Consider the following 6,258-nt stretch of genomic DNA (forward strand, 5'->3'; position numbering starts at 1 on the left):
ACGCAACTGAAGCTGGGATTGAGGGGGAAATGTTGTCTGAGGAGTATTTTTCTCAGCTCATACCGGAGTAATAAAGGACTAATGCACTAATTTAGTGGGGAAATTTTAAAAACAAAAAAACAATGTATTATTCTTTTTTATTTTGTTTTTTAAACATTCTTATTTTATCAGTGCCCCTACCTCCCACGGCTATGCATATTGAACATTGAGATTGCCAAAGGCCACTGTCTTTGGCAAATGACAGCAGTGGCAAGGAGTGGAACGTTAGCTAAAAACACTGGTACCCAGACTAGATTATATAAAAGCTATGCAACTCTTCTGCCAGGCCCTGGAGCTGCTGATACCTATGAGAATATTACAGCTGACCGGCAACACAGCTACCAGAGAGAACCCCAGAGAGGAAGCTAGCAGTGCCACCTGTAAGTCTCTCAATACAGGCTCCAGGGGCCTCATTTATAAACCGTGCTTATATACAAAATATACCCCAAAATGTGCATGCGCCAGATTTCACGCTAAAATGGGCATTTATAAAATTGTAACTTGACATGAGAATGTGCTTACCTCCATCTCCCCGCAAACTTTAGACCATGCGTACGCTAGTGTTTAAAATACTGTATTGCAAGCTGGCAAGTAAGTATTTTGTGCAAATGGGAATACTTATTTCCCTCATTAAAATGCAAATCAATTTATACAATTTTTGACATGCGTTTTTCTGGATTTTTTTGTTGTTATTCTGTCTCTCACTGTTCAAATAAACCTACCATTAAAATTATAGACTGATCATTTCTTTGTCAGTGGGAAAACGTACAAAATCAGCAGGGGATCAAATACTTTTTCCCCTCACTATTTATTTTATTTTCATAACCATTGCAGAATACATTCCTCACCTTTTAAGACAAATTACCATGCATGCGCATCTCTCATTTAATTGGACCTAGTAGCCTAGTAAATAGATAGGCTATGTATTTCAAGTTTTGCAATTCCATAGGCAGTTAGGTTTGTAATAGGCCTATACAGTCGACTTTAACAGGTGAACAGTTTATATTTTACATTGAAGTAGGCCTATGTATGCTACTACTGTAAGTACTGTAGCTAATGTTTTTAGTAGCCTGCCCTAGACAATGTTTGAGAATTCGCAGGCAGTCCATCATATTTAGGTTGGGGGAAAAACTGCAGTGCTTAATTTGTAAATCTGGAGGTGCCGGAACAAAAAGTGAGCGCAAGAGTGGGGTACCTGGTGTGCTCTGAGGTAATTGAACGCATGAGGAAAAAAAATCACCTTTATAATAAAGCATTGCATACATATCATTGCATTTGCGTAGTTGCATAGAGCAGTAGAGTAGAGGCACTTACAAAGGTTGCACACATGGGGATTTTTTTGTTGTAGTTTAGGGTCTGGGAAAAGTTTAGCCTTTTATAAACGCATTTCATGCAATTCTACATCATTTTACATGTCTGGAGACTTGTGGGGGGGGGGGGACACGTCCTCCCCACATTCTGAAATTGCATTTTTGTCCCCCACAGTTGTATCATTGGAATATGATACAAAACGAGGCAACGGTGTGCTTTAGGACCATGTGGACGCCTACGAGCGGTCGGGTAGGCTTTTTGGAGTGTTTATCTGACTGAAAATAAAAAAAAAAAAAAAAATTGGTAATTGAGGTAATTTGTACATGTAGTTAGAGTTAAAGTGACTATGCATAGATAATAAACAGAGAGTAGCAGCAGCGTAAAAGAGGGGGTGGGGAACAATGCAAATAGTCTGGGTAGCCATTTGTACTTATTAGGGATCCCCATTTGTATTTATTAGGGATCCCCATTAGCTGCTGCCAAGGCAGACATCATATAACTTTATTACACCACTACATACAGTGAGGGAAAAAAGTATTTGATCCCCTGCTGATTTTGTACGTTTGCCCACTGACAAAGAAATGATCAGTCTATAATTTTAATGGTAGGTTTATTTGAACAGTGAGAGACCTTTGTGTGTGTCTCTTCACAGCCCCCGTTGTTCCATAAGGTGTATTTTTACCTGTTTTTTAAAAATCTGATTCTACTGCTTGCATCAGTTACCTGATGTGGAATAGAGTTCCATATAGTCATGGCTCTATGTAGTACTGTGCACCTCCCATAGTCTGTTCTGGACTTGGGGACTGTGAAGAGACCTCTGGTGGCATGTCTTGTGGGGTATGCATGGGTGTCCGAGCTGTGTGCTAGTAGTTTAAACAGACAGCTCGGTACATTCAGCTTGTCAACACCTCTTACAAAAACAAGTAGTGATGAAGTCAATCTCTCTTCCACTTTGAGCCATGAGAGATTGACATGCATGTCATTAATGTTTGCTCTCCGTGTACTTTTAAGGGCCAGACATGCTGCCCTGTTCTGAGCCAACTGCAATTTTCCCAAGTCCCTCTTTGTGGCACCTGACCACACTACTGAACAGTAGTCTAGATGCAACACAACTAGGGCATGTAGGACCTGCCTTGTTGATAGTGTTGTTAAGAAGGCAGAGCAGCGCTTTATTATGGACAGACTTCTCCCCATCTTAGCTACTGTTGTATCAATATGTTTTGACCATGACAGTTTACAATCCAGGGTTCCTCCAGTTGCAGTTATTTAAGTTGCTGTAGTAGCTGACGTGTATAGTGTTGAGTCATCCGCATACATAGACACACTGGCTTTACTCAAAGCCAGTGGCATGTCGTTAGTAAAGATAGAAGAAAGTAAGGGGACTAAACAGCTAACCTGGATTATGTTTGAGAGGCTTCCATTAAAGAACACCCTCTGTGTTCTGTTAGACAAGTAACTCTTTATCCACAATATAGCAGGGGGTGTAAAGCCATAATACATACGTTTTTCCAGCAGCAGACTATGATCGATAACTTCAAAAGCTGCACTGAAGTCTAACAAGACAGCCCCCACAATAATTTTATCATCAATTTCTCTCAGCCAATCATCAGTCATTTGTGTAAGTGCTGTGCTTGTTGAGTGTCCTTCCCTATAAGCGTGCTGAAAGTCTGTTGTCAGTTTGTTTACTCTGAAATAGCATTGTATCTGGTCAAACGCTATTTTTTCCAGAAGTTTACTAAGGGTTGTAACAGGCTGATTGGTTGGCTATTTGAGCCAGTAAAGGGGGCTTTACTATTCTTGGGTAGCGGAATGACTTTAGCTTCCCTCCAGGCCTGAGGGCACACACTTTCTAGTAGGCTTAAATTGAAAATGTGTGTCACGAGACTTTTTATCTCTAATTAAAGTCAAGCTTGAATAATTCCCAGAGATTGTAAGGCTCTGGTTTCAATCATGAATTATTCAAGGTCCACAACCAGCAAGAATGATCTGTATTATTTAATCATGGAGAGCTCTGCCGCCAAAACACATATACAGCTTTTATATATGCCTTCACACAAAGGAACTTTGCTCCGCCCACCTTTAGGCGGTCTGTACCTTTCCACAGTATAGAATGTTTAAATAGTTTCTAAGTCCCCTCCCTCCTGGAATGTTTGTCTCAGCAGTTTCTAACTCACCCCCTCTGTTAGTGAGTTTATAATGATAACCCTAACACAGTTCACACAGTCATCATCAGTATTGGGTGGAAATTTTTTAGTCATAATCATAATTCCTCTATCAATGGCAAATAGGAGTGGCAATATCGTCCGCTATTATCCTCAGTAATTTTCCATCCGGATTGTCAGACCCCGGTGGCATGTCATAGTTGATAGACAACAATTCTTTTTTCACCTCTTCCAAACGGACTTTACGGAATTCAAAAGTATAATTCTTGTCTTTCATAATTTGGTCAGATATACTTGGATGTGTAGTGTCAGCGTTTGTTTCTGGCATGTCATACCTAAGTTTGCTTATCTTGCCTATGAAGAAGTCATTCAAGATTAAAGTAGTTGGCAATATCAGTAGGTTTTGTGATGAATGAGCCATCTGATTCAATGAATGATGGAGCCGAGTTTGCCTTTTTTCCCAAAATGTCATTTAAGGTGCCCCAAAGCTTTTTACTATCATTCTTTATATAATTTATTTTTATTTTTATTTAGTTTAGTCACATTATTTCTTAATTTGCAGTATGTTTGCCAATCAGTTGGGCTGCCAGATGTTTTTGCCATACCCTTTGCCTCATCCCTCTCAACCATACACATTTTCAATTCCTCATCAATCCAAGGGGATTTAACCGTTTTTACAGTCATTTTCTTAATGGGTGAATGCTTATTAATAACTGGAATAAACAATTTCATAAATGTGTCAAGTGCAGCATCTGGTTGCTCCTCATTACACACCACAGACCAGCAAATATTCTTTACATCATCAATATATGAATCACTACAAAACTTATTGTATGACCTCTTATATACTATATTAGGCCCAGCCTTTGGAACTTTGGTTTTCCTAGATATGGCTACTACTGTATATTGTGATCACTACATCCTATGGATTTGGATACTGCTTTAAAGCACATTTCTGCGGCATTAGTAAAGATGTGATCAATACATGTTGATGATTTCATTCTTGTGCTGTTTGTAAATACCCTGGTAGGTTGAACCAGGTTGCAGGCACTGGTTACAGTTTGAAGTTTATTCTTGAGTGGGCAGCTTGATGAGAGCCAGTCAATATTTAAATCACCCAGAAAATATACTTCTCTGTTGATATCACATACATTATCAAGCATTTCACACATATTATCCAGATACTGACTGTTAGGATTTGGTGGTCTATAGCAGCTTCCCACAAGAATGGGCTTTAGGTGAGGCAGATTAACCTGTAGCCATATTACTTCAACAGTATTTAACATGAGATCGTCTCTAAGCTTTACAGGAATGTGGTTCTGAATATGGACCGCAACACCGCCCCCGTTGGCATTTCAGTTTTTTCGGTAGATGTTATAACCATGTATTGCTACCACTGTATCATCAAAGGTAGTATCTAAGTGAGTTTCAGAGATAGTCAGAATATGAATGTCATCTGTTACAAGCAAGTTATTGACTTCATGGACCTTGTTTCTCAGGCTGCAAATGTTAATATGGGCTATTTATAGCACTTTTCTGTATTGCTTGGTTGTTTTTAATGCTTTACTGGGAAGCTTATCAGAAGTAGACTTGCTCATGTTATTTATATTGGAGCTGATAGTGCAGGGTGAGCTGCACACAATGGTCTTCCTACTAGGGCACACCGCCTCAGTGCTAACAGTGTAACATGATTACTGCATACAATAGCTGTAGGATCAACAGAGGTATTCAGGGCAATTAGGGGGACATAAATTAAGGATGGTGTTACGACTTCCGCCGAGGTTGCCTCCCCTCCTTGTTCGGGCAGGTTTCGGCGTTCGGCGTCACCGGCTTACTAGCTACTGCCGATCCATTTATCATCACTCCATTTGTCTTGTCTTCAATCACACACACCTGGTCCTTACTCCCTCATTAGTCATTGTATAAGTGTTCCCTCTGCTTCCTCGTCTGTGTGGGTGATTGTTTATTGTGGAGGTTAGTGAAGCTCGGTGGAGCTCGTGTATTTTGTATCGACGGGAGTATTTCCCGTGTGCCTTGTATTTTCCGGTGCGCCTGTTTTGTGCCCTGGAGTGTGTTTGACACATTTCTGCATAAACCTGTATTTTGCGGATTAAAACATGTTATTCTGTGATTTACCCTCCTGCGCCTGCTGAGCACTGGCCAGTCGGCTGTGGAGAGCCGACATGGCGGGAACATTTCCACCAGACCAGAGCGGCGTCCGGCTACTGGGGTGGAAGAAAAATACAAAGTAGACGGGCGTGGATTCTCCAGTAGCTTGTGTAGGTTTGCTACTTGCTTGCTAAGAGTAGCCACTGTAGTCCTCCGCAAGCAGGCAGTTGTTACATTGAAAGTCAGCGCGGTCCACATTGTCCCGGAACAAAGCAAAACTAACACAAACACTGTCAGCTTTTTAAAAAACAATAAACTGTGGTCTCTCGTTCAGCTTTCAGCATTCACCGTTCAACAACAAGCTGTTCAGGAGTCTTATGGCTTGGGGGTAGAAGCTGTTAAGAAGCCTTTTGGACCTAGACGTGGCCTCCGTTACCGCTTGCCGTGTGGTAGCAGAGAGAACAGTCTATGACTAGGGTGGCTGGAGTCTTTGACAATTTTTAGGGCCTTCCTCTGACACCGCCTGGTATAAAGGTCCTGGATGGCAGGAAGCTTGGCCCCAGTGATGTACTGGGCAGTACGCACTACACTCTGTAGTGCCTTGCGGTCGGAGGCCGAGCAGTTGCCATACCAGGCA

This window comes from Coregonus lavaretus (genome assembly GCF_964263955.1).
Source record: "Coregonus lavaretus genome assembly, chromosome: 6".
Taxonomy (NCBI): domain Eukaryota; kingdom Metazoa; phylum Chordata; class Actinopteri; order Salmoniformes; family Salmonidae; genus Coregonus; species Coregonus lavaretus.